Source organism: Tyto alba, unplaced genomic scaffold (genome assembly GCF_018691265.1).
Source record: "Tyto alba isolate M040663 unplaced genomic scaffold, T.alba_DEE_v4.0 Super-Scaffold_14, whole genome shotgun sequence".
NCBI classification, from domain to species: Eukaryota; Metazoa; Chordata; class Aves; order Strigiformes; family Tytonidae; genus Tyto; species Tyto alba.
Window position 1 is genome coordinate 30,672,766 of NW_024881276.1, and position 26,463 is coordinate 30,699,228.

General features: G+C 47.0%; 1 protein-coding gene across 4 annotated transcripts in view; it reads left to right on the top strand.

Moving 5' to 3' along the window:
* The first annotated feature begins 690 nt into the window (after positions 1 to 690).
* The window catches only part of TIAM1 (TIAM Rac1 associated GEF 1), a 188,683-nt gene continuing 162,910 nt past the window's right edge, over positions 691 to 26,463 (top strand). For 3 of the 4 annotated variants that reach the window (XM_042788618.1, XM_042788619.1, XM_042788620.1), the window contains exons 1-2: positions 691 to 979; positions 10,416 to 10,452. The gene's annotated coding sequence lies outside the window, so the exon portion shown is untranslated. The remainder of the gene's footprint in view (positions 980 to 10,415; positions 10,453 to 26,463) is intronic. The other variant, XM_042788623.1, reaches the window with a different exon arrangement.

The window sequence follows — 26,463 nt, forward strand, 5'->3', positions numbered from 1 at the left end:
GAGCCGTTGGCGCTTGGGGGTCTGCGGCAAAGGACAGAGAAGGAAGGGGTACATGGCGCAGGATGGTACACACTGCTAGAGAAGCAAGCGCGGACAAGGCTCCGGCAAAAGGCCTGGTGCCACCAGCGCGTGCTGGGCGAGGGCCCCTTCGAAGCGTCTGGTGGTGAACGTGAAGGAGGGAGAGGCAGGGAAAGCTCAGCACGGCTCCAGGGGACTTCAAGGGGGTCCGAGGGCCACGAGAGGAAAGCGCTGAGGCGGTCGGGCACCTTCCTCTCACGGCTCCCCACCTCCCTCGCAGCCGTGAGGAGCCTTCTTCCCCGAACGGAGCGGTGCGACGAGAGACCGGAGGCGGCGCGGCGTGGGGAGCCCTGAGGGGACAGTCCCTCAACCGCCCCCCGAAGCCGCTTTCACACCGGCGCCACGCTCTCCCCCCCCCGCAGCCAATCCCGCGCCGCGCCGCCGCGCGCGCAAACTTCGCCCATCGCCCCCCACGTTCCCCCCCCCCCCGCCCCGGATTGGCCGGGCTCCCCCGCGCGGCGGGCGGCCCGCACGCCCCATTGGCCGCTTTTGTTGCGGACTCGCGGTGCGTGGGGGGGGTGGGTGTGTATGGGGGGGGGGGGGTGGGTCCGCACGCAGCGCCGCCCGCCACCCCCCCACCCCGGGGAGCGGCCCCTCCCCTCCCGCCCGGGAGCCGCGTGGGCCATTGTCACACAACATTCCAACTCCGAACGCCCCGCTGTTCGCCGCCGCCGCCGCCCATTGGTTCGCGCCGCCCGGATTGACTCGCCGGGCAGCCAATGGCCGCCGGTCTCCAAGGAGGCCACCGGCGCCGCCCCTCGCAGCGCCGGCAGTAACAATATGGCAGCGGCGCCTATTGGTGGCGGCGCGCTCTGAGCGGCGGCCGCGGGCGCCCGGCGACGGGGAGCAGCTCCCTGGGCGGGCGGCGGTGGCCTCCGGTGCCGAGCCCGCTCCGCGGCAGGTGAGTGGGCGGCGGGTCGCCTCGCCTCTCGTTCGCGTCCCTCCGCGCACGGCATCCCCCCCGCAACCCCCCCCCCCCTCACCCCTCTCCGTGTTCACGCCGCTGCGCCCCGGCAGAGCGCCCCGCGCCGCCGCGGCCCGGCTCGGCTCGCAGCCCCCTCCCCTCCGCCGCCCGCCCGCCCCGCGGGGCCCGGGCGGTGCGTGGGGACCTCGCGGCCGCGCCGCTCCGCCGCGGGTGGGTGGTCGCCCGGCCCGCCGGGGCCCGCTTTATTGTTCGCGGTGTGGGCAGCCGGCGCCGCTTCCCCCACACCCCACCTCCCAAAACGCCGGTTCGGCGGTGCCGAGGTGCCCCCGCCGCGATGCCCGGCTCTTCGCAAGGGTCCGGCCCCGCCGCTCCGCAGCCGGCCCTGCGGCAGCCGGCCTCCGGCAACGCCGCTCCTGCGCCTAAAATGTCACCGCCGCCCCCCGCGGGGTCCGCGCGGGGACTGTCGTGTCCGTGTCCGTGTGTCCGTCCGTCCGTTCCCCCCCAGCCCCCCCCCCCCCCCCCGCGGGCCGAGGCAGCCGGTGCTTGTCCCCTCCGGGTGATGCTGCTGTTGTAGGCGAGCCGCACCGGCCACGGTGCGCGGGCGGGGGGGCAGCCGGGGTGTCACTTGGGGAGGCTGCACCTCATGCGAGCCCGTAGCAGGTAAATTAGGGGGTGGGTGGGGTGTGCGTGGGTGTGTTTTCGCCTGCGGGTCGCTGAAGGCAGGGCACAGCCTGCCCGCGCTGCCCTTGCTGAAGTTGGGGACTCCCGGCTGGTGCGCGCAGTGCCCAGGCGTGGTGGAAGGCGCTGGCGCGGATGCGGTCCTCCACGGAGTTGCAGGGACGGGTGCGTGATTCCGGCACGCAGCTCGGTGCTACCGCGGAGGATTGGGAAGCGCTGGGAGAAATGGACTTTCCGTTCCTTGTCGGTCCTTCAGTCCCACTTCCCCCCACTCCGTGACAGCCAGAGGACTCCGGGCTAGCAAAAGCTCGCTGGCGCTAGGAAATAGGTGGTACTCGTGACTTGTTAATCATTTTGCTGTGTATGAATTTCTGATTAAAAAAATGTATCGGAATAAATTAGGGGAGGCTGAGATCTATGGAGTGATTACTTGGGTGCCTAGTTTGCGATTAGAGCATCTTTTCCCCTTCCTGTATTACTAAAACGCTTCTGACAATTTCAATGACACTTCAATACTGTGATATAAATTATGGAACAAGGGCAAACGAGACCTCCTTCACCTTAGCCGTAAGGGCCTGATCCCGCAGAGAGCAACTTCCTTCCACCCGTCCTGGCTCGGCAGCTGCTGGGGCCCCTCTGCTGGAGTCCTTGCTCCTGTCCCTGCGCAATCCCCGGCTGCCCTTCCCCTGGCAAAAGCTGCCTTGTTCAGGCAGAGTATTGCTTATCGGATTGCATGCAATGGTTGTCCTTGCTGCTTCCCAATGAGCCCACATGGATGGGACAGTCCCGTGGGATTCTGAAGGTGCGAGTGACCTTGGAAAGTGCTGTGGTTTTCTCTCTCAGCTTTTGCCTTAATTGCCCTTGTACGCCACGAGCTCTTAGATTTGGGGACCAATGTGTGCACAGGTCCTGGGAAGTGTCTTAAAACCTGATCGTCACCCCTGTGGTAGTTACTCTGTATATTTGATAGGGGCAACAAACGTGCTATGCTAGCACCTCCATACTACCTGAGGTAAAACATGGTTTAGGAGAGGGTGGGGAATGGCACCGTGTTCTTCCTTTCTGGGCCCTGGAATGGTGGAGGTGGAAGAGGAAGGTGACATACCCATGGGGACTTGGCTCACCTCTGCTTTGCTTACAGGCAGATTAGTCCTGCTCCCAGTTAGGCTGCGGGAACACATGCTGCCCCAGAACCACGTTTCCCATGGAGGAAAAAGCTGTTTCTGTCTTGAACAGCAGAACAACTTGAAAATTATTTTTTTTTTTTAAAAGGGATTCTCCCCACAGGAGTTTAATCTGTAGCCTTTTTGTTATTTTTGCTTTAATGATCCATTTATGCTTTCCATTATATTAAAGGCAATATTCTGGAGTCCTTAAACAAATGCTCGTCATCTTTAATGATAACTGACTTTGGGGTCTGGCCCTCCATAATTTCATGCAATGCTGACTGTAATTTGCCTCAAGGCAATCAAGATATACTGCTGTTTTAAATGGCCTTTTTGGCTTCTCTAGTTGCTCCTGACCGAAGTAGAATTCAGTGAATCCTACCCGATGTCTGTCCAGTGATTCGTCTAGTCTTGCTTGGAAGAGGAAAGACAGCAGTGGGTTTTTTTTCTATCAGAGGTGATTATGCTGTGTAGTCATTCAGTGGCCAGGAATATTGGAAAAACCTTGTGAAGCAGCATTTGAAAGGATCACTGTGTGTAATGGGGAAAAAACACGTTTGTCTGGTGCTAGAGCTCTCTATTTCTCAGATGAAGTTCTCGTGCTGTAGTGAGGAGCACAGTATAAATAGCAGTGCTAGGTTTTAGCCACTGAATTCAAAGTTATGGTTTCCACAGCAACCGGCACTCAGGCCGTCGTTTGCGTATGTAATATTTCCCCCTTTTTTTTAAAAAATGTATATGGCTTCTGGCATTGTGCTGTGTCCAATCCTCTTCCACAAACACCCCACACTCATTCCTCCTACTCTGCCTTTGAGCATCCCCCGCCGCTTTCCTTCTCCCGATGTCTGTTATCTCGCTCCATTCCCAGCTCCAGGCTTCCTGCTGCCTTCTCCTGGGCCAGTGGCTGAGTGAGGGCTCTGTCTACCAGATCCCAGCCTGTCCACTGTGTTCATTTGTCTTCTAAGTCCTTCTTTTGGTACCCATGTTTGCTGCCAGCTGTGCCTGCCGTGTGATGGGCACCACACAAACACAGGAAGAGACAGCCCTGCTTTGAATCCCTGGCATATCCCTCAAATACCCACTTGTGTTTCCCATTTCTCCCCTCTCTGGAGGGTGGTTGTCTCAGTGGTAGGTCCACATGCTCTTCTGGCTGTTGCTCTGTCATTTCTCTTGAGCCTTGAAGGAAATGCAGACAGAGTACCATGCCCTGTGTGGAGGGCTGTGGGCTGTACCCTTCCTATATGAAGATCAGGATGCAATGCTTGCTTTTAAGAACATTTGTCACATGAATGTGCAGCGTTGCTAAAGTGTTTTAATTTATAGCCAGGGGGTTGATGTATCTACATGGTTGTGTCCAAGTTACAGTTTCCAGAGCAACTGGAGCTTTGTATCTTGGAAGACTGTTAACTAAAGCACAAAACATCACATCAAATTTTCCTTTCTTAAATTCTGTAATTTTAGCTACTGTTGAAAATGCAGCTGTGCTTATCTGAGAACATGTTTAAAAACCTTAAATGACCAAGCAGATCTTCAGATATGTACCTCTGCAATAGGAACAAGGATGGGAAATTTCAGCCCCCGAAGTAATTGTCCTTAGAGTTACAGCATAACGCACTTCAGTTAAAAAAAAAAAGAAATGGAAGTGCCATCTCATCTGTATCTCTAACCAGGACTAATGACAAAAGTGCAATCTGGCAAAATTGAGTAAAAAGGCTGATGTTGGCTGAAAGCGAATGTGAAGGATCCCCAAGGCTGGAGAACCAATCCTAAGGAAGGGGACTTGGGATCCCCTGTACCTGGGAGCAGTTGGGCAGGCCATGGTGCCAGAGGCTGCTCTGATTTCCTCCCCACTTTGCATTCCCCCTCTCGTTTGACTGATGCTCCTTGTGACACTGGGTGCCTCTTGCAGTGTTGCAGAGTTGCATTTCCTCTGAGCAGTAATGCCAAGGACCTCTGGCATCAAAACAGGTCACTTATAATAACTCAATTTGAACTAGTGTTACTTACAAAAAGTTGATGTATCTGCAGTGTAGTTTTTCTTGCTCTGTGAAGAATTTTGTCAATAATAGGCATATCATTCCCTTATAAATTGCCCAACTAGATACTCAGATTGGTTTGAACAATGATGCTATAAAATGATTTGTAGGTTACCTGGGGAATCTCAGCCAAGAGGCCTTAAGTGTTGGCCAGTGTAAAAAGGAATTACAAAGAGAATGTCTCAGGGCTCTTCCTTTCTATTTTTGTTAGTAACCTTCCAGATCAATGTTTTTCTTTTTATATATTTTATATAATGTTCCACTGATGTCGCCGCTTATAATAGCATTGTCAGCAGCCTATGATTTTTGCTTAATAAAATGGAGGAATGATTCTTCTCCTAGGAGATGGTTTTTAAGTGAAACTTAAACCCAGACCTTGTGATCTTTGGTGTGCTGCCCAGATTATAGAAACCAAATGATTGAAACAGCAGCTGGCAATGGCTTGAAGTGAGCTGAAATACCTTGAACTTCTCCCTGAGTCTCTTTGAGCAAAGGTAGGGATTTTGTTTTCTCTGCAGTCAGCTCAGCCTTTGTGATATGGCACAGACCAAGAAAGGATTTTAGCTTGTTGGTATAGGAGCAGACTGTTCCTCAGTAGCCCTAACCCATCTCCATGGCAGGTGATGTTGCATGCTGGATGGTGAGGCAGAGAAATCTGGTAACATACCGAGAGAAGAGTCAGATTCTTGGCTGTAATGACAACTGCCTGTTTATTTTCCTGCATGCTCAGCAAGTGCCAGTGTGTGCCGTGCTATCAACTTAATTGGCTAAGTCTTTCTAATTGAAGATACTGATGTTGGGGTTTAACATTGCATAAATGTGTCCATCTTGGCAGCAGGACACCTAGTTTTACTTTTCTCCAGTGCACAGTATAAACACACCTCTTTCTTGACCTTCTCCATTAATTTCAGTGGATAAAGCCAAGCCTTCTGAGGGACCAGGTATTTGAGAGTTGGAACAAGATACCTAAGCCATTAACATTAAAGCAGACTTAATTTAAGAATTTCTTCCCTTCAAAGAGCAGGCAGTGAGTGAGGGTGATGGGAAGGTCTTGTGTTCTCAACCAGGTGTCCTGGTGCATCACCACAGCCCTTCAATCCCCCTGGGGACCTACAGCTGTAGTGCCTGACCAGCTGCTTCTGTGGTAACCATCGCTGGGCAAGCGATCTAACAAGGCTGCAGTGGGCTGGAGTGTTGCTCCCACTGTGTCTGTCTTCCACCTGGGAGGTCTTCCTCACAGTTTGGGTAGACCTTTGGCTTTGAAAAGTGTGACAGAGGAGGAGAACGTTAAGTTCAAAAAAGAAAGGCAAGAGATGTTGTCTATGCCTAGGGGATGAGGAGAGACAGTCTGATCCAGAGCATTGGATGTCACACTTGTGGAAGAATAGTTCATGAAGTATTCTGTTTTTCCCCAGACACAGTTGTTGTTTTTGAAAAAAAAAAAAAAACCCCAAACATTTAAAAAGTTCTGCTCTTTCATACTAGGGAAAGTACCAACTTTTGACTGGGGATTTTTGCTTGTTGAAAACAATGAGCTTGCCTTACGGTTGGGAAACATTTCTTCTAATAGCAGCAAATATCTGTATTTTGAGTTTTGTAGCCCAGGCTTCAATAACATAAATACTTGGAACACCCTTTTGGTCACAGTCACCTTGGGCATGAGAGAGTTCTCTACTGCTTCACATCATTCAACATGTCTTTATGTCTAATTGTTTTTCCCTTTCATATGCTCTATTCCTAAGATTAGTACAGTTTTCATCCTTATGGATAAATAATTTAAACACCTGAACTGATTAAATGCATGCATCTGAGCTCAGAACAATCACAACTTTTTTTTTTTTTTGGATGCAAAGACTGACTTTTCTGAAGAAGATTCAAAGCAACTGAAAATAGCTTCATCACAGAAACATCAAGCATAACTTGAAAATTATTACTGTCATGTCATAGATTCTGGCAGTGAACGTTTGCCTTTCCATTACTGATGTCTCATTGAACAATCAAAGGTTTATTGATAACTCGTTTACTTTGCCTAATTGTATGACTCACTGGACGGCAGGACCATCCTTCCCTTTGCAAAATGATGGCAAAGACATCGACGCAAAGTGGGGCTATATTGCACAATAGCTTGATTGCTCGATTGGAGAGTGTTTTGTGAAGACAAAGTTGACTGCAGAAGGTTTGAGGCAACCTCCAGTATTGGATTTGACCATGCATTACCTGCAACATGCCCCTTACCTGGCATGGCAGGGGAGGATGCCAGGGTCCTTTGGGCGAAATATGATGCTCCTGTGAAGTGGCAGGACTCATGGGGGATGGGTGGCTGCTCCCGAAGGTCGGGGCTCAGCTTGGTGGTCCCAGGAGCAGCTGCTCAGGAGTAGCAACAGTCAGTGCTGGTGTGAAGAGAGCTGTCGAAGAGGTTTAGGAGCCAGGAGCTGTCAAATTACCCCTCTGCTGTTGCTGTTCCTGCTGCTGTGGGTTCATGTGAGGGCTCATGCAAAACTCTTGTGCTGGTGGGGGCAGAAGTGCCCCTTGCTGGGGAGGGTAGAGGGGCTGCACCAGTGCTTCTTTTCTGGAAAAAGACCTTTCTGCTAATTTTCTTTCCAAAATGTCTTTTCAAAGAGCAACAGCTCTCCTGGTTTTGCCATGTAAAGCCATGCATGTTCCACAGCCACCTCTGGAGAATTGCAACCCAAACTAACTACCGAAGGAAAGAAGTTTTTTTCCCTAATGTCAGAGCCATCTCCTCCTGCATTGTTATCAGTCAGTGCTCTGCTGTTTCATTTCAGACTGGCTGACAATAGCACTCTCGGATGACTGGAGTTTCCTCTCCCTTTGTCATAAAAAATGCTCATAGGAACTACCTTTTTAGATCAACTGCATATCTCTAGGCTAAAGTTAAACCACAGCTGGAAAACATCTCTCATCTCTCACTCAAAACATCTTATATCTGAAGATTTAAAACCTCATGCCAGAAAGCTGCGGCCTAATGCTTTGCCCACGATTTCTTGCTATACTGGTGCTACTCTACAAGAACATGAATACCTTGATTGACTGTGTCTTGTCTGTGTTATACACAGAGGAAAGTGTGGAGAAAAATTGTGATGTTATGAAAGCCTCACTTTGTTTTTTGTACAGTCACCTGGCCAGTTTGTTAAGACATTAGCCCTCTGTCTGGATTTCCACCCTCCCTGATAAGCAGCGCTCATCCAGGCACCAGACTTTCAGCAAGCCAGGGCAATTCCTGCTTGGATCCAGTTACTGCTTGTCTATCAGACCCATCCATTATCATAGCAGCAGGCGGTTTTTGTTGTTTCAAATTACCTCTTACCCTAGCACATCACAGCTAGTTCCCTTTGCTTCTTCTAAAGCAAATCCTATGCTTGCCTTTATCTCTTGGCGTGATCTGGGGAGTGATGTGGGTTTCCTCATCAACCCCAGGCAGGCTTTCCAACTGCTTCCCATCTGACTTCAGCTCTTGCCATCCTGATCTCAAAACAGGCCCTTCTCTCTCCTGTTTGCCACTTCCACCCACTCCAGCACCGCTTTGATCTCCTGGGCCATGGAAACCCCCTGAGCTTTGAAAGCTTACTGTCCTGCTGCTGGTCATTCCTTCATGATGAACAGCCTCACGAATGGGCCAGGCTGTCTGTGCTGTGCCCCACCGCTCTCTTCTCCGCTGGCGCTTTCCCTGTGGCTTGCTGCTGATATGCACCAGTGAAGCCTTGGGCAAAAGGCATCTCCCTCTGTGTCCCAGCCAGCAATCCAGCAAGTCTCAGCTGCATCAGCTCCTCAGCTCAGTTTGCTTATTGAAAGCATGTCTTAAAACCTTAAGAGTACTGCTTCCTAACCACCTGATGAGTTCCTGCAGAGCCTCAGTGCTGTTTGAAACGTTTATGAAAGCCTTAATGCATGCCCTATCTGCATTTCTATCCACACCTCCATAGCTTGCAGGAGGCCTCTATTTGTAGCTTGTTCCTTCACCATGGACCTTCTCTAGAGTTTGGGTAGGTCCCCCTGCGACATGATTGCAGAGGTGCTTTTAAAACTCTTCTCTACTGTATGACAGGTGATCTGGAGAACCACAGTAAAAAAAAATGCAGAGGGTTGACATCAGTTATTTTTTCCACTTACTATCATGTTCTTTTACCACCATGCTGTTAAGAGCTGACAGTGGGTTTTGATCCAGAGGGTTTGATATCTGCTGTCCTGGGAGATGGAGAGCTGTTATGGTGATAAAGCAGCATGAGAGCTAGTGATACTTAACTTCTTCCAACTCAGGAGCAAATAAAGGTTAAGCATCTTTCCTAAACAGAGTATTAGCCAACACTGAGGGAGGGAGGAAAATTGCAAAACAATGCAGAAAGTGCAGAAACTGGATGATGCGAGAAACATTTTGAGTTGAGGCTGTTGCATCCCCACCTCGTTACTAGTTCTGCTTAAATCACTTGGCTGCTGAGATACAGCTGAAGCAAAAGAGCCCCAAAAGGATCTCTGCCGTTGTTACTGCCTCTGGTGCCTGAGCTGTCTCCTTCCAGATGAACCAAAGGTTTTCAGCCTGATGCTGTCTTACGTTGTTGTGCATGCCCTGTGGGAGCTGGGACAGGTAAGACATGAGCTAGCTGCAGTGATTTTGGAGGCAGGAGGAAACCATGGGAGCAGTCGAGGCTAGGCAGATGTTGTGCTTGTTATTTAGCCCCTGGGAAAGCTTCCCCAGGGCCTGACTGGTACTGACACCCACTTGTCCCTGGGGTGAGGGGTACAGGATGCTTCAGGAGCGCACTGACTGACTGGGGCCATGCAGTTCCAAGTTACTTGGTGTTTCAGAGAGCCATTTTGCAGGATTGTTTCTGTAACGCTAACCAAGAAGAAAGTCTGTTAGCATTAAGTCACTTTTTTTAAAAGCTATTTGTCTTGTTTTGCTTATAAATGTTAATGGACCTTTGTAAAAAATTTTTGAAAGCTGTTAATGGGGTGGTGGTGTTGAAGTATAGTGTGGTTAGCTGGAGTGCAGGAAGAGAAAACCTCTTTTGTCGACTCAGCATGTGATGGTGAGAAAACCTGTTGCACTCCTACGTCAGAGGAGGACAAATGTAGCTTCTCTTTACTCTGTGCAATCAGTATGGGACGTGTTAAAAATATGTGTTGTGCTTGAGAAAAATTGAATGTAAATCCTGCTACATTTGCTTGTTGTTAGTAAAATACATCTCCTTACTTGGTTATCATTGTCTCCTGGGAAAGCCGCACCAGTTGTATTAATTTAATGGCAGATCTGATAATAAAGACAGTGGGTTCGGGATTTCGCCCCATGACTCAGAAAACTTTTTTTATTCTGTTGCTATAGGCTGTGGAGTTATAAAAACGTGATTGCTTTGTGCTGTCAGTTTGCAAAAGGGTAGTTGTGGGGAAGGAAACTCGAGCTGACAGAATTACCTGCCAAAATAATTAAGTGCATAGCTAAATGAATATAAAAAGACCAGACAAGTAAATTGCTTTTGAACAAATAGCCTTTTTTCTTCTTCCTTTTTTTTTGAGGCTTGCTGAAGTGTGAAGATCCCTCTGTGAAAATAAGGTGAGTAATTAGTATTAATTGATTTTGTTTTTAATATCAGTTGGGATGAACTTGCTGAGGATTAGTGTGGAAATGTATGCAATTTCAGGAGAAATTGATTGCATTTTATCTCTTCCATGTGTAGCTTTCCCTTAAACTGCTAATGAAAGTTCAGTAACTAATGAACAGGATGTTTCATTAAATGTGCATTCAGCTCAGAATAGTTAACAAGTGTCTTTTTGGGATCTCTTTTCTTTGCTAGCCCCCTTCTTTGCTGGGTATACAGTCTTGGATTTTTTATTTTTTAAAGATGTAAGTGGAGATAATAAGACCTTTGTGTCTATTCCTGTATTACTCTTTGGAGAGTATTTTGCATGGAAAGGCTGGCTTTTTTTGAGTGTTTTGCCTTTGGTAGCAATTACTGTTGCTTGCAGTTGTGGCTTCCAGTTCAGAACAAAGCTGTTTTGTGTGCCTAGCCAGTAATAATTGTTGACAGTTGATAATGTTGGAGACCTTTCATTGTGGCTGGAATCTGAATTATACCAACTGCTACCGAACCAAAATTATAGGCTTTTAATTTTAGCTTCAGGGCTCCCATGCTGGAATATTCTTTTTCCTCTGGTAATAAACTAAAAAAAAAGTTGGTGTTAGAGGTCTTCCCTAAGCCTACCATATGAGACAGAGAACTGAAGTGTCACAAAGACTGCCTAAATTTCTATTCTTACTCTTGTCTGTTCTCAGGCTTTCATGGTAACACCTAGTTATCGCATCCCGTGGGGCAGTTAAACTCATTCACTGCGTGTTTAAATCTGCAACGTACGTGTTAGGTGGAATATATTGAGTAAGAGGGGAACTGCTGGGGGACTCTGCATATCCGATTACTGATGCAGCTCGAGGACCACAAGCCAGTTGAAAGCCATCCCAAGCAGCTGGAAACGAAGGGCGGCTGCCGATGAGACCCCTGGTACGGGGGAACTCCTGATGCCTGTACCAGCGACTGTGAGCTGCTGCTCAGACAAGGCCTTGGCTGCAAATCTTCCTTGCTTGTAGTTTTGAATGAGCTACCTGGAGTTACCTGAGCATTTTTCAATTTATTTTCTTTGTTAAATTTTCATGAGTCGGATGGTATGAAAATGAACGTGTCATTAACAAACGTCCAGGAATGCTGTTTGCTCAGAAGTGATTAGGAGATTAAGTAATGGATTAATTGTAATTATTCTGCCGGAACCCTCCTAATGTGTGTAGACACAAGGCATGTGTCCTCTCTGAAAAGGTTGTGTCTGGGGCTTGCTCACATGGGTCTGTGAGAGGTGGGGTGTGTGTCTGTTTTGTTACTTTGGAGAGTTATTTGTTGTCAATTCACTTTTTCATCCTTTCTTCCCCAATTAAAATTGTTTATCTTTCAACTTTGACTTGGTCTGAAATTTTAATTTTCTTCTACCTGTGGAAATCATTTTTTGGCAAAATATGATTTCAGGGAAATGTTCTTTTTGCGTCACAGGAAACTTGTAAGAATCATAGTTTTCCTTTGGTCACTTGTGAGTGTCTGGAAGTACTTGCTGGAGCATGAGTAGGCTCAAAATTGATGAATGAGGCAGTTCTTCATGCAGCCTCCTCTTCCTGTGGGGTCTCGTGAATATGCTTTCACATAGTATTTGATTTTTTTTTTTCTTCCATGAAATATGTGGAAGGCTACTAACTTGTGCCAGACCCTTTTGTCCTAGGGATGAATATAAGACCAGGGCAGGTGCTACTGACACTTCTCTGAAGTGTGCTCTCAGCTTGCTTCACCGTGCAATTTGGGAATTTCACAGGCCAGCAGCAGCCTTTTTGCATTTAAAAGCTTTTTCCAGAGGGAGCCAAGCAGTGTGTTATTTTGCCCTTCCTATGAGTGGTTGTGGCTGTGAGACCCTTGGGTTGTGCGAATCCCAAAAGTGGACCTGACTAGCCTGGCCGTGGAGCTCTCCCAGGTCCACCATTGGTCAGGCGCCACCTGGCCTCTGTTATCAATCACCAGTGTAACCACAACCTAAGAATGGGCAAAAATTATGGTTTAAACCTGAGCAAAGGTTTACTTCACTACTACCCTGCGCATATGCCTCATTGCAGATGCTCCAGTGTAAGGGATTTCATGTCCTGGTGAGTGTATTTCAGGGCATCAGAGACCGCGTCTTCTAGTTTAGAGGTACCTGAATGCTGATTCTTCTCTCTCACTTGATTTCTGATGATCCGCACCAGTTCTTGTGATGACTGCATACATCTCTCTCTGAATAACATGAACTTGAAATTTGGCAGTGTTGTCATCATATACATCATCCATACTGAGTGTATGTTATGGGCAAGGCTTGTGATGGGTCAGGGAAAGGCCTGGATGGTATTGACTAGCAGTCATCAGTTTAGTTGATGACCAAATCCATGGTGTGGGTGTTTTTTTTTTTTTTTTTTTTTGTGCCTCAGGTCAAGGATGAATTAATTTAGATGTTAAAAGCTCAGGCATAACTGTAGTGGGCCATTCACAGCTTTCTGAAGACAGTCACTGAAGCATGTGACTGTGGAAGTACTTAGTGGTTCACTAATTACATTACTCATTTCAGCTTGCTTGGGCCATCTGTGGTTAACATGCTGCTGGCTCTGTAGCACCGTGTTAAGGTCTGACAGCTGTAGATGTTGCTCACTCAGTTCTGATGGCAGTGCTCAGAAGAGCTGGGCTTCTGCTGTCTGCTTGGCCCCTGCAAATAGACACCCTTGGACAGGGAGGTGTGGGACAAATGTCCAAACACAGGTCTCCAAGCCTGTAGGAAGAAGCCTGGAATGAAAAAAATTTGCAAAATGCTTATGAAGTGTTAAGAATTCAGACCAAGACCGGTGGTTTATTGAGGAAACTCGGTGTCATTCCTGTATTTATTTGTCTGCAGGTGGATAGGCACTGTCTTATTTGCAAGTGTGCCTGGCCCCTATCAGCTGTGGAAAAGTGGAAGGACTGAAGGACAGGGAATAAAATCCAGCAAAGAAACATGAGAAAGCTGCTAGAGGAGCCTTCTGGTGAAAATGGCCCTTAGCAAGTGCAATTAGTGGCAGCTGGGGTGTGTGTGTGTGTGGTAGGTGAGTTTCTTGGAAGTTGTGATTGTGTATATAAGGTCTTCTGAAATGACAAAAACTTCCCTTGCTGTACCTTGGTTTCTGTCTATGTTAAATAAGAAAACAATCTATTTTTAACAAAGCAGACCTTGTTAAAATAAAAGCTCTGAGTATGAGGGTCTTGAATTAAAACAAGAAGAAAAATGTACCTGCTTGGTGTTTGGATGCAGTTGTGGAGCCAAATGCTTGACTTAACTGAGGGATCCCACAAATCATCTCCTTTCATCACCTTTTCTCCCCGCTGTGGCATGGGATCAGCCCTGATGTCTTTCACCTATGGCCTTGTCTGGGGGGTGGAAAAGGCTAGGGGACAGAGGTGGCATCTGGAGAATGTGACGAATCAAGAGAGGGGTGGAAAAATTGCTTGTAGGTTTGGCCAACAGGGTATGCCTTTTTTTTTTTTTTTTTTTTTGTTTAACTAAGAGTACCATAAGACGTTGCCTGTTCCTTTCCCTTCCGGGAAAAGAAGAAAAAACAGCCTTTAGAAGGGACCTCCCCAGGGTATGACAGATAAGCTGCCTGCATTTTTGTGGTAGGGAGAGGTCTTCTTCCCTTAGCCCCTACCCCACATAGACCCTTAGCTATTCCTCCTTCTGAGCTCTAGTGGTCTCTGGTTTTATTGACATTTTTAAGAGAACTAAACTGTTGGTCAAGTCCCATGAAGTCCCGTTCTTGGGCAGATGGATGTGACTGGCTGCTGCGAGAGGAATCCTAAAATGCTGCAGGGCTTCTCCTGTCTTCCCTGGTCTTGCACAGGTCTGTGTAGGGCAGGTGTGTCAGGACAAGTACAGACTGCTGCTAAAAGGAAAAGCAAGTCCTCTGCAAATCCTCTTCCTCTTGCTGGACACCTGAAACACCAGCTAGGTGAGCTTTTGTACTTCATTACTTGTTGGTGAGCTTCTGTGGCCGTTTCTGGCCCTGACCCCTGTAGTTTGTTTTCTTGATGTGGCCTTCTGTTTCTGTGGAGCTCAGACATGAAATATGGGCTTGGCAGAGTAGTATCTACTCTTTCTTTGCCTAGGATTGTTCCATTCAAATGGAGTAGTCCTACAAGTTTAATGACTTTTTTTTTGTCAGCACTTTGCCTGTTGCCTCCTTTTGTTCTGCAGTGGGAGCAGGAGAGGCGGCAGGAGCAGCACCAACGATGACTGAATCCTATGCTCAAAACCCAAAACTTTCATCTTGGTGTGGCTGTAGAAGCAAATTCATAATTCTTCTGCAGAGTACCCAAACCATCTTGAAAGATGGGAGGAGAGGAAGCGAAATTATGCTTCAGTTTGCTCTGTTCCCCACCTTATGCTGGAAGTGTGGGAAGTTGTCCTTGGTCCTGGGTCTTGCCTGACCTGTCTGCTTCATTCTAGAGTAGGGAAAGAAAGAAGGGTATCAGTGGAACTCCATACCAGAAACCGAAAAGACCATTTTTCTAGAACAATTTGAGCTGTGCTCTATTGGCATACTGTAAGGGCCAGCAACAGTAGTGAAAGCAGAGTTTTGCTGGTGGTGGAGAGAGCGCTTGGGATCCATGCCAGCTGAAACCCTAACCGAGGTCTGTGGAGGAGGTGGGGGTCACCCTAGTGGGAATCATCATGTGGCAGAATTGGGAACGGCAACACATGAAATGCCTCCGGAGGTTTGCTGGTTGCAGATGCTTGAGGTCTCCGGAGTTTGTGAACAACCGAATTTCAGTCTGCCTGGAGGCAATTTATTCCTCCTTTTGATGGGCAGGAGAGGGAAGAGCTCAAGCATGGTGCCCCCTGGCAAGTGCAATAGGGAGTGATCAGCAGCATAATGTGACCTTCTTGGGCTGCTCAGTGATTTGCACAGCCCAAGGGCCCCAGTAGGTGACAGCCAGCAAAAGCAGCAGCCCTGGGTGGAGCTCCCAAGGCTTCAGTTTGGTGGTGGGGAGCTGTGGCCAGCAATGCGAAGCGGGCGTACCTGTGTAACACCAGGCCGGGTAATAGCCCTGGTCCAGGTGGATCGTCAGGTGTGTGCCAGGGGGAAGGAGGCCGCTCGAGGAAGCGTACAGACCTGCTCAAGGATGAGACGTCCTGACCCTGCCAGTTGGGCAGATAAAAAGGACTGAGAGTGAACTGGGGCTGCTGGTGCAGGCAGAGCTGCGTGAGGGGTTGGGAGGTCAGAGGGATGTGTGGTCTCTGAGCTATGCAGCCCGTAGGCCAAGAGCGGGCTTGTTCATGTCAGCAGAGTCCGATACATCTTCAGGGGCTTTCACTCATGACTGATAGGTTGCTCTCTTAGATCTGCCCAAATCCTTGTTGACAGAAGGAATGTGCAGATTTCTTGCCTCATGCCTCCTCTGTTCCAGCACAGCCTGCGTGCACACACAGAGGGGGACCCGTTTATCCAGCTTTCCTCTGGGCCACTGATAATCTTTAGGTGTTGGGGCTGAGAAGCCTCATGCTGGGTTTCAGTTTCTCTCTTGGATGAGAAAGGCTCATTTGAAGAGGTATTTCAGCATCCGGCTGCAAACATGGGGAGTCTTGAAGTGTTGTTGCTGGGTGGGGATCTTCTGAAGTTTCTAGTATGCTTGTACACTTAATCTTCCCTTCATGTTACCTAGGTATTTACTGAAGTGCAGTCTTAACCTGAGCAGTATCAGAGGCAGGTATTTCACTGTGTTTCTGTGTGCCAGCTTCCTGTTTCCTTCTCCTTTCTTCCTCCTCCTCCATTTGCCATGGTCATGGACCTGCCAGGGTTAGAGCGGTGCATGTGTGAAGCTGTAGCAGACCTTCCTTCACCCAGGAGCTCTGGAGTCCTGAGTCTTCTGCTGCCACCCACATTGTGTGCCATGTTTGGTGAGGCCTGTTTGTTTTTGCTCGTGCATGGTAGTCATAATCATCTCTTTAATAAATGTGGGTACACAGAAGCGTTTATACCATCAAAGTGTCTGATGCAAATTTGCAATCATCTCTCAGGACATCCTTCCTTCCTTCTTTCTTCCAAGTACTTTAAAGCCTGCTTGAGATGGTGGGAGGAATTGTATGTGAAACGCTCTTTATCTTTTTAAGAGAAGGTGTCTGAACCTGTTTCTACTTCAGAGGCAGGTACTGTAACCTCCTTCTTTTATCCCCATGAAAGACCAGCTTTTCTTCTTTTGTATGCAGGATGCTTAGGGCTTTCCCTTTGCTTGGTGGTGTCACAAGCCACACAAAATAGGAAGATGCCAGAAATATAGGAAAGGAGAGGCAATTGTGTGTATGTGTTGTTGTTTTCTGCTCCCCTGCAGCTGACTGTGGCAAGTAAATGATTCTCTGATGTGTAGCAGTATCTGGCCACTAAATGATTGCCTCATGAATTTTAACCAGCATGAAATTTGAAGATAACGCGTGTTGAGAAACGTCACTTGCTTCTCACCCTCCCATCCTGTGGGTTAAGGGTGGGGGATGCCCAGGGGTGTCCCTGGAGCATGGGTGCAGCACCATGCACCACTGGGTTTTGGCAAGACTGTGGGGTACCCTGACCTGCTGCTTTTTTAGCTGCACTGGATGACACTGTAAGAAGAAAGCACCAACACATACAGGACAGGTTTTGTTGAGGGAGGGATGTTTTTGCTGTAATTCACTACTATGTCATTTCCAGTCTTGTCTTCACAGGAGGCGTTCTCTTCCATCTGCACTGTACCCCACCTGCTAATTGCTTTCCTTCTAGGGATTCTTGGGGCATGTTCCCTTCCCTCCCAATCTTTAGATACCTGTTGATACTTTTTTCTTCTTTCTCACCAAGTGTTGACAGCCAAATGCTGCTGGAACAGCCTCTTTTTTTGAGGCATTAAAGGTGAGTGTGTTTCTGAAGGAATTAAGTGCCAGAATCTGATCTGTCTCCAGATCAAGTGGAGCATATTTCTTGCATGTGCTGTTTCAAGACCAGGATGATAATTGTTGCTGGTTTGACTTGGTCGCATATTGAGATGGAAGATTTGGCTGAGTCCATAGACTTTAGTGCTTCAGTGGGACACACTGTTCCTAGCTAATACAAGCTTAAAACTGAGGTCATGTTGTGCAGTGCCATAAAACAAGTCCTGGATTCGCATAAGTGAGTAGGACAGTTAATATGAATGGAGTTCCTCCAGCTTGCCAACAAAACTTAATCTAGCCTTAAATCTTGTCTTTCAAGTTAGGTATAGCAGCGTCACTTGTCAGTGGATACTTTCCTTTAAAATTGCTTTTGTAGTGCTTGGCAGAAGATGATCATTTCTACCCTTATAAGCTTTTGAAGAGATTGAATCAATTTGTCGTTTGTTAACACATGCCAATGTTTTCTGTATTTGAAATACTGTTTCTCCTAGCTGAGATTAAAATGTTGACTTTCCCATTCTTATTTAACTTAAAAATGTTCTAAATGTCAGGGGCTGAAAGTGTGCGGCATTGCCAGAGGAGACTGAAGTACCTGTAGCCTTTGTTGTAGAGAAAACATTCAAAAGCAGAGTTGTTTTGTGTAACTTCTTTTTACAGTGTAAGATAAAACTTGTAGAAATCCTCAAGAGGATTTAAACAGTGTTACCTATCCATCCATCTATATAGCTTAAGCTTCACTGATGTCAAAGTGATTGTCAGACCCTGGGTCTCTCCCTTCAGATTCCTCAAAGGTTTGTTCTGATGTTTGGGTATGTTTTAATCTCCCTGCCTCGTTATCAAAGTCCTGCTGCCACTTACAAGACTATGTACTTGGGTTATAATACCTGCTTCCACTCCAGATGCCTAAAGTAAATCTGCTGCTACTTTTGTTCAAGTAGTCTTTTTAGTTGTTTTTTTGGAGGTGGATATAACCTCGCATACTCTCAGTATTTATTTGTTTTAAAGTAGTGTCAGGCTAGTTACCCAAGGGCCCAATGTGCTGAACCATTTAATGTAAAATAGTTCCTGTCTTATAAAGAAAACACTAATAAAGTAAATAAAGTCTAATCATGAGGTTGTGAGGATCACAAGATGCTGTTGCCCCACGGTTCAGTTCCACTGTTTGTGGTACTAGGTAGTGACCCTGGCAGGGGCTGCAAGATCACTATTATACTCTATAATGAGAATAAGGGGGTCAGCTGCTTATAGAGGGTACTTTTGTTATTTGCCACTGTGCGTGAAACTTCTAGTGGTACCTGGAACACGGCTGCTGCTCCAGGTGTCACAGACAGCTCCAGCAAGGGCACAAGAGACCAAAGCAGCCTCTTGCCTTGCCTGCTGCTGACGTGGGTTTGCATGGCCCCATGGCCATTGAGGGGGTTTGGTGCAGATGAGTCTGTGTGCCCCCTGGGCTCAGTGGGGCCTCTTCTACAGAAGGACATGGGTGTTTGTGTTTTTTTGTTTTTTTTTTTTTCCCCCCTCGCTGTCTTTTGAAAATGCAGCTGGTGGTCCCTTCAGTTCTGGAAAGTTGGTCTTAGACTACCGCGCTTTCTTAAAATAGGTAATTAAGTATGAATTTAAGCTTGTCTGTGTGAGAAACTACTCAGCCTAGCTGTAATAGGATTGTTCTGGCTTGTTTTAATTGTGCTGATCTAACTTATATGGATGCTTTAATACAGAGTAACATTTGGGAGCAGACCTCTCTGAAACCTGCAGTCAGACCAGCCCACTGTGACTGAACCTGGCTTTGATGCCTGGTAGCTTTGAGAGCTACCAGCAGTTAAGAGTGATCCAGGTAGCAAAGAACATTTCTGATGCTCATTCTTACTAGTCCTTGCTGCTTGTGCTGTGGATCTGGATGTCTTCAAACTGCAGATGACCCATGTCTGGGGTAAAGATAATAGTCTTTCATAAATATTTTAAGTCAGGAGTTACTCATGCATACAGTATTCAGTTTTTTTTATTGAACACTTGGAAGTTCAGGGGAAACCCTGCTGAAAGACTGCTCCTGCGTATTCATCATAGCAGTCTTAAGTAAATGGTATGCAATTGTCTAATTAGTTTGTATGTGTTTTTTTTTTTTTTTTTTTTTTTTTTTTTTTCTCCCCTGGGAGCTTTGTTCAGGATGTTTTCTTTTAGCAAAGAAGCAAAGAATTAATAGATTTTTTTTTTTTTTTAAAAACATCCCTTATGTAATCACCACAGAATATTTTAAGCAGCAGTTTGCTTTTTTTCTTCATAAAAGTAGTTTGTGCAGAGATAGCAGGACATATCTTTGATGGGTTGTTGCTCTGTTTGGCATCGCTTGTGGCTTTATGGAATTGTTGTTGCTCTCCTTTCCTCAGCTGTGGGAATTCCCTTTAGAATTAGATGCTGAGGGAATTTGGGCTGTGCTTCATTTCAAATCTGTGTTGGACTAGAGAGAAGGTTGCCCTTCTAACTATTAAATTCCCATGCTGTGTGCAACGGGATCAGTACCAACCCTCAGTCTTCAAGCAAGGAGGGCTCGTGTGAGCATCTCGCTGACAGAAGAAGCTTTCATCTTCTTTCTTGGGGAAGCAGCCTGGCTCTGTGGCCAGGACTGCTGTCTGATGGAGGAGTCCAAAAATCTCCTTCTGCAGCTGAAATGGGGCCTCTATTGGTATTTTCCCCTTTGGGGTTTAGATCAAGCTTTTGATATAACAGTGTCATAAACTGGGGAGAAAAAATATGTAAAACCCCCCCAAACACGACCTCTGAATTCTTCACTGCAAAAGTATTTGACTGTAATGGCTTGTTTTAAGCCTTGACTTAGGAGCTGCTTTCAAACCAGGTGTATTGCTGAAACTAGAGTTTCAATAGAGTTCTACCACTGAATTTGCTGTGTGTTTCTTTTCCCACTGTGAGTGAATTGCTACCAGTTCAGTTTTCCTTTTTATGGAAGCAGGTTTGCTTCAAAAGACTAAAAGTATAAATTTTCTATCTGATGTTTGACTAGAATGGGTAGCACTGCTAAAAAATTAATCCAAGCTATTCCATTCCATTATGATTTCTCTTCTGATGTGAAGAAGTTTTATATTTTTATTTTCTTTTTAATTGTCTGGTGAGCTTTCTTCTTAACTACCCATGTAGCTACCTAATTTTTATTTTTCCCTTTGCATGCAATTCCCTTGGATCCTGGTGCTTGCAGTCGGGTTAGTGACTTACTCTGCAAGCACTGCCATTGCTTTTAGAGATCTGACTGGGCCAGCTGCTGACGTGTTTAATATGGCTGTGTACGTTAGATGTTTGTGCTGGTAACCTTGGGCAGTTTGGGATGCTTCAGCTGTATAGAAATGGAGATGAAATGGGAAGTTTTTATACTTGAGGACAGTTTTCTGCACTGGAGGTAACAATGATTTCCAATCCTTTTTTCCTAGTGCATTGCTGTGACCTTTGGTTGCCTGCTGCCACACCACGAGCAGCTGTGTTGGCTTTGTTGCTGGTCCCCGTGGGAATGGGCATTGAACCCATGCTGGGTGTACCAAAAGCTCTCCAAGGCAGCCCTGGGTACCTCCGTGACAGGCAACATGGTCTGGACCAGCCACAGCATTGCTGCTGCCTGCAGCCAGCACCCCCCCGGGTGCCCTGTGGCACGAAGGGTGTCAGGCAGCACTCCCACAGGGAGCAAGGGGCAGCGTGGCCCCTCGTGGGTGCTCCTGGAGAGAGGTGGTACTCGCCCTGGGAGGGGCAGAAGGGGCAGCATCTTTGCCTTTATGAGGTTACCCACTTCTTTCTGTTCACGTGCACACAGAGATTTTATCCAGGGAGTAATGAGGACAGGGCAGAGGCAGATTTTACTCTGCAACAGTGTTTTATATCACTTTGCGGCAGCATTTATTTCCCGTGGGCAGAACCAAATGATAAATACCTTTTAGACTGCAAAGAAACATTAATTACTGTAGCATGTTCTTCTCTTTGGCTCAACTTTTGCCATTTTGAAGCCTAGGTACAGCATTTTCCATAGCTTGGATTTGTTTGTGTGTGAAGTCAGAGTTATATAATTAAAACAAACATGTTTTCCAGCATAATGCTTTCCCTTAAATAAGTACTGTCTGTAGCTGGGTAAAAATAAGTAGTATCTTTGTCCAAGTTCTTTTTTTTTCTTTGAAGCTTTTTTAATATCCTATACCTAACTGCCAGTTTCCAATATTATTCTTTGTAATTGTTTTGCGGTCGTTGTCTGCTCTGGTTTGGAAAGGCTCATTAGGAAGAAAAGCACTTGATCCCCAGCTGAAGAGTGGTATTTATGATGTGTTATGTGCTCTTGGTTTGGTGAGGGTGGTTTGCAGAAGGTGTTCTTGCTGCTTTAGGTCCTATTGCTAACAAAAGGAGTACTGACAAGGAAATTGCCTTTTTCCTGTCTGCTGTGCTTGAGCAGTTTGTGTATGTGCTGCTTGGAAATGGTGGACTGTCTTGGGTTTTGGCTTTCCAAGTGGGAAGGCAGGTGGCTCTGCTGCAGCCCCCTTCCTTCTGGAGGACCTGACCCAAAGTTTGGGACAGAAATTAGGATGGCAGCCCCATTGCTGTATTCAGACCAAACAGGGAGCTCAGTGGGTCTCTGAGCAAATGGGAGCCCACGTGGTTGGGATTATCTGGTATTAAGTGAAACAACAAATGTGCAAACAAAATCTGGGTGTTCTGTGTGTCACTTACTACTTGCACATCTCAAAGGCTTACGCTGTACCGTGGCAGGTCTGAGCACTGTATAGCATGTCCATATGTGGCTGTGTTTGTAAGTAATCCCATTAGGTTGTTAGGTTTGTGCACTGGGAATGGAAGGTGAGGATGTGTTTTGCAGGAGTGGGATCTGATTTAGACCAGGCTTTACAGCACAGAGTTTTGCAGAAAGAGCTGCATTGGCAAGGGAGTGTGGAAACATCTGCTTTCTTCCCCACTGCCTCCAGGGAGCGGACAGATAGCCTGGGTCGGCAGATACCCCAGCAAGCAGGCTGGTTTGGTGTCCCTGGCTGGGGAAGAAGCTGAGGCAGTCCTTGTGAGAGGAATGCTTGGGAGGCATGCCCTGGCCCTGCTGCTGTGGGGATCTGCTTGCGTTGCTAGGGGACAGGGACAGCACTTGCCTATGGAGGCTCTCTGGAGACAGGGGCTGGGGTCTGTGTTTGTGCAGTGTGGGCACCTAGGATATGGCTGCAACGCTTGGGGTCTTCATGAGGAGTTTTGTGTACAAATAATAGTAACAGAGCTGCCTTTGGGGAGGGGCTTTTTGCTTTCTTCAGTGTCACAGTGATGTTTATATGTGGTACGCCTTTTCAGGTACACCTCAGTTCACTTTTCACGCTTGTCTCCTTATTTTACGGTTCAAATTGATGCCAGCATTGTATAAAAGTGTGTAGTTCATCATTCCAACTGAAAACCAGATGCTTCATTCACTTCCGCTGTGGTCACTAAACTTGCTAGAGCCACGTCATATTGGAGATACAGAGATAAGCTCCTTTGGGTATGGCACTGAAATACCAGCTGCAGTCCTGCTGAGATTTGGGCATCTGCTTAACTCTTACTTTCATGGTGTGCAAATATGAACCATGCGTAAATATGTAAAGCCAAGCACATGCCTTGGCCTCTGCAGGACTTAAACCATCAGATGCAATGTGGAATAGCCTGAACTGAAATGGAAAAAGTAACTCTGTTTTCATTATATCTAATGGATATGTTGCAAGAAACAATCAATGGGTTTTAAAAACTGACTATTCCACAACAGTTGCATTTCTTTTGATGCTCAATTTGATACCTCTGCATGTGTGTCTCTAGGCATTTTGGAAGCGCTAGCTTCTGAACTGTGTTTATGGAGCAGCTACCCATCAGGAATTGACCTGGGGTCCTCCAGAGCTAAAGGCATGAATTACGACAGCCTGTGAGACATGGATCCTTAATTGAGGTTTCACATCCTTCGTGCGTCAGCGGCAGAAGGGGACTTACCAGTTGGTTGGACTCACAAAGACAGTGGGTTCATGGAAATGGGTGCACGAGGAAGAGAGACCAGACGGAGCAGTTCTTCTTGTTCCTGCTATCCACATTCTCGATCTTTTCAGAGCCTGCTTTTTCAGCAACAAACATGCCTGTGCTGTTTCTTGGCGTGGTGTTTTTTGTCTTGCCAAGAGAAGAACTGATCCTGAAAGGCTCCTGTGGGGTACTGTGAGGAGCCTCCCCCTGTTCCCTCTGTGGGGAAAAGTTGTGCATGCTGTTAGCACAGTCATCAGCTCAGCCCCTGCTGACTTCAGCAAGACATGAGGGTGCTTGGGGCAGGGGGCAAAAGCTAGGTCTAAAACTTTCCTGTAGTTTGTGGGTAGTTATTTTTGGCTGTTCAGAATCAGAAAGGTCATGTATATTAACCTTTTCTTCTCTGCTTAATTCCAACATGGCTATTAGCCTTTCTGCAATCTGGCTGCCTGGCTGAGTATACTTATGTCTTGGGACATGTCTGTTTCCTGGTTTCTTTGAGTAACTGTATACAGACCATCTTTCTACCATCGTCTCGGCCTAAATATCCCTTGGCAATTGGACAAACCAGTAGCTGAATACAAGGGAAAAAGATCCAATGCTGACTGCATCAGTGGGCTATGGGGGATGGGAGGAAGTTGCCTTTGCAACTGTCATCATCATCCCCATCACTGATTCGGATGCTGCTTTGCCATTGAACCAAGAAGAAAAAAACTTTCCAGAATCTTTCCCTTCTGAGTTAATGAGGAAATGTTTCTGGTTGTAGAATGCATTACAGTATTTACAGCAGGGCTCTGCTGTAAATACAAGGCTGCATTCAACGGTGTTGTTGATCTGCAGCTTGCTCATCCCATCTCCCTCCCTGACTCTCAGCCCCTCAAGTGAATTATGCTTTGTGTTCAGTGCAGGGCCATCTGTTTCCCTATATGTTCTCTCTTTTGCTGCAGCATGATTTGAATGGAAAGGTGAGTCTAAATACATGTGATGAGGAGCGGCTCATTTTGTGCTTCAAACAGCTAGTTTTCCAGCAGAGGAGTCAGGTGATAAAAGAAATGATGGGTTTTTAGCTGTCCTGCAAATGTGCTCCTAATGCAAGAGTCCAGGGGATTATTGGGAGCAGAGTTGAGGGGCACCTGAGTTTTGAGATTCATTTGGCACCTCAGACATAAAGGTCTCTTGTAACTGGGCCTGAGCAGCTTTTCAAAGATGCTGAATTCTGTATTATGACCTAAAGCTATTGCCAGATAGCTCCCACCCCCTCATGTCATCCTGATTCATGCAGAGGAGAGGGCTGTTGCTGCTATCTAGGTTTTTCTGTGCCATCTCCTTTTAAGCTGTAAATGGTAATTTAATTTCCACATTTAGACACCCTAATTAATTATGAATAAAATAATTTGTATGAATTTTAGATCTGAAGGATGATGGATTAATGGCTCTCTGGAAACGTGAGGCCACTTTACCAGGCGTGATTCAGCACAGGAGTCGCTGGGCCAGCTCTGCCCCATTCTGCCCCTTTTGCATCCCTGTAACATGGGGGAGGAGGAGGAGGAGGAGGAGGAGGAGGAGGAGGGTTTCTGTCCCCTGGCATCCTGGGGAGGCTGGCATAAGGGAGAGGACAAGGAAAATGCTAGTGACCATGTGGTGAGGTGTTCAGGGAGCCAGTCTGCTTGAAACACACTTCCACCTGCGCACCCCAAGTAGTATGGGGGCAGGAGCATCCAGAACTGCAGAAGGCAGGGTCTGGCACACAGTGTGCAGATATATGGAGGAGTTGTCATGTCTGGCAACAGTGTGGGCTTTGACTGGCCCGAGACACCTGGACTAGCATGCATCTCTGTCTCTGACATGCTATGGAATTGGTGTTGTGCACTCTTCTTCATTTTCCACTCTCTTGTGGGTGCTCCTGCCTGCTGCCTCTGCCACCCCAAGCCCCCTGGCAGACTCAGTCACCTGGTGCTTGCTCATGTTGTGTAGGTTGAGGCTCCCCTTGACGGTTGGTTTTAATAGGTCTGATAAAGTAAGAATTTGATTCCAAATGCGTATTGTCATATTTTATGCATGGTTGGATTTGCTTCCTGTCCAGTGGCGTAGAGCACTGTGCAGATCAGCTCTGGTTGTCTCTTTCTGTGCCTTTTTTTTTTTTTTTTTTTTTTTTTTTTTTTTTTTTCTTCTTTAGGGATCATGTAGTTCATTGAAACTTTTAGGTTTGGTCCTCAGATCTCCATACAGGCAAAACTTCCAGCCATCTCAGCAGTCACCTCTGCTTTTGGCAGAAGGCTAGTTGCTTGATGCCTGCGGGCATCAATCATTTAACAACTGCAACATTTATCAGGTGCTACTCAATAGCTCTCTTCCTCCAAGAAGTGTTTTGCATTTTGGAGCTCTTTGCCGTTCCTTTTTTTTCTTTTGTTATCATTCTGCAGAGGCCAGTGGACCTAAAATTACTTGTGCCTTCTGGCTCCTGGCTCCTGAGCAGCAGCGCCTGTTTGATGCCTGCGTGCACACACATATTGCACTGTCCTTCTGCTCTCCCTGCCTGATCCTTTTTATTTTCGGGGGCAGGCAGGGTACAGAGCTGAGTCCAGGTTTTGTACTCCAGGCACTTCTATGACTGAAAGGCTTTTGTTTTCTTTTCCTAGAAGCTTTGCTTGCTGAAGTGAACAGTGAGCAATCCAGCTCCTAGCAGTTTTATCTGGCAAAGTTTCCTACTCTGGGTTGTCTCTAGCTCTTCCTCTGCAGAACCAGTGGGAACATTATTGTTTAATCCCAGCAGCCTTCCCAAAGTCACTGGTTTTGTGTTTCTGGCTCATCACCTTCCCATGTGCTGTGGGTATTTATCTACGGTTAGCAATCCCGCTGGGTGATGCCTTGGCTTTGGATGCAGGTCGGGTGTTGTGCAAGTCTGTCTGTCTGCAGGGCAGATTGCCATCAACAAGCTTCAGTATTTTTTCATGAAACAATACTTAACTTCCAGGGGTCAGCTGGAGGTGATGGTATCGTGTTGCTCAGAGTGACTGACAAGGCAGTGACAAAGCTTTATGCTGCATAACTCATTTTAGTATCACCA